Raw genomic sequence first — 2,209 nt, forward strand, 5'->3', positions numbered from 1 at the left:
CCTCCTACCCTCACCACCTAAGAGCATGGAGTACAAGTCAATGGTGTTGATACCTACTCACGATAGAAAACTCCAAGCTATACACCAGATGCTGCGAAATCCAGACCATGGTGATATCATCATCAAGCAGATTCTGCCCAACACATCTCTCACTCCACTTGACCCTCAGCAGTCACCCTAGGACCCATCTCAGCCTCAACACACAGAAAATATGGCCTTTCAGTCTTCATAAGCCTGTCTCAAGTCTTGCTTGACTATGACAGAGGATTCCCATACTGTCCACTCCAGGGAGGAGTGCCAGCTTGTTAAGGGTGCAGATGGTACAGCTGTGGCCACAGATGCTCCAGTAAGTGTCAGATACTAAGACTGGAGACTTTCAGAGCATTTGGATATAATCATCTGACAGTCTGATAGACTGGTTATCTGAGTCTACTATTCTCTACTATTCTTGATGGGGTGGAGGGAGTCACTTGAAATGCTAGATAAAATGCTAGATAAAATATTTTTAATTTTTTAAAAGAAAATTTCTTTATCTCATGTGTAATAATTCATGTATAATAATTCAAAAAGAAAGAAGAAGAATCAGGCCAGATGAGTGAAGAAAGGTAACCAGAGTTGTAGCAGAACGCTTTGGGCACATATTCTTTTATGGAAAATGCAAAATTGGGTTAACTTACATTTCAGTTTTCATAACTGAGCCTCTCAAACCCTGACCTTACCAAGAAGGTCAGTCTAATAAAAGAACTACATCTCCATAAAGATAGTATCTGAAAGAGTGCTCAAGGCAAAAATAAATTGGAAATAAACCACATCTTCCAGCAGGACCCCAGGATACTATTCTTAAAACTAAGATGTACTGCCCAATTTCAGCCTGAATGGAAGGAGGGGATGGGGAATCACCTTGGAAATTTATAGCCTTAGATTTGCAACCCAAATTTATATAGCAGATGGCTCAAAAAGCCTCAAGGTGAACTTTTAGTATTAAATAGCCACCAACTAGTAATGCTCAAACCTGACAGAATGCAAAACAGATCTTTTCTGAAGGAACCTACTTCTGGATTTCATCAAGATTACTGAGTTTATTGATTCAAGGCAAATAAAATATTCCCAGTCCAATAACAATAAGCATATATAGAAACTGGGCACTGTGAGTGAGAAACAGCAGGAAAGAAATGGGATTAGAAGCAATAATAATTACAGTCAATGTTTTAATACATTAGAAAATGAAAGACTTGGAGCAGCTCTCTTTTTAGTGGCCTGAGGTGATCTGTGAAAATGGTTTGCTATTCTCTCCAGAAAATCCTACAAAAATCACAAAAATCAAGAGGTTCAAATCTTCATTAAGAACACCCGTGAAACTGCACAAGTCATCAAGGGAATGCATATCTGAAAAGGCACCAAGTACCTGAAAGATATAATTTTAAAGAAGCCATGTGTGCCATTCCACCATTACAATGGCGGAGTTGGGAGATGTGATCAGGCCAGACAGGATACAGGGTCAGTGGCCAAAAAAAGAGTGCTGAATTTTTGCTGCAGGTGCTTAAAAATATAGATAGTAATGCTGAACTCCAGGGTGTAGATATAGACTCTCTGGTCATTGAACATATCCAGGCAAAAAAAGCACCCAAAATGAGCTGCCCTACAACTCGTAGTCGGATTAACCCATACATGAGATTCCCCTGCCACAATGAGATGATTCGCTGCAAAGGAATGAACTGTTCCTAAACCAGAAGAGGAGGTTGCACAGAAGAAAAAGATACTCCAGAAGAAACTAAAGAAAGAAAAACCTACGGCATGGCAATAAATTCAGCATAAAATAAGTGCAAGTCAAAAGTTTTTTTAAAAAAATGACAGAGCAAATTTGAAATGTTCTCTCACACACACACACACACAAAAGTAACTATGTGAACTGATAATGTTAGTTGAACTTGATTATGGTACTCAATTCACATCACATGACTTAAGAATACAATTGTATTTGTCAATAAAGTTGGAAAAAACTGAAATAGATATAAATCTTTAAAATGTATAAAATCTATATTTTAAAAAAATCTAATGAAAAAAATAAAAAGTGTTCCATGGTTGTGGATAATAGGACTCGATTTTGTTAGGTTGTCAATCTTAATAATCTTATTTACAGGTTCAATACAACTGCAATGAAATTTCATTTGCTATTTCATAGATATTTTCAAATGATCCTAAACTTTAT

At 37.1% G+C, this 2,209-nt stretch overlaps 1 pseudogene across 1 annotated transcript; it reads left to right on the forward strand.

The window, feature by feature from the left end:
- Positions 1–1,275: 1,275 nt before the first annotated feature.
- Positions 1,276–1,804, forward strand: LOC308631655 (large ribosomal subunit protein uL22-like; annotated as a pseudogene). The gene has a single exon. The product of its transcript is annotated as a large ribosomal subunit protein uL22-like (transcript).
- The last annotated feature ends 405 nt before the right edge of the window (positions 1,805–2,209 follow it).

This window comes from Spermophilus citellus (genome assembly GCF_964194105.1).
Source record: "Spermophilus citellus genome assembly, chromosome: 12".
Classification (NCBI taxonomy): domain Eukaryota; kingdom Metazoa; phylum Chordata; class Mammalia; order Rodentia; family Sciuridae; genus Spermophilus; species Spermophilus citellus.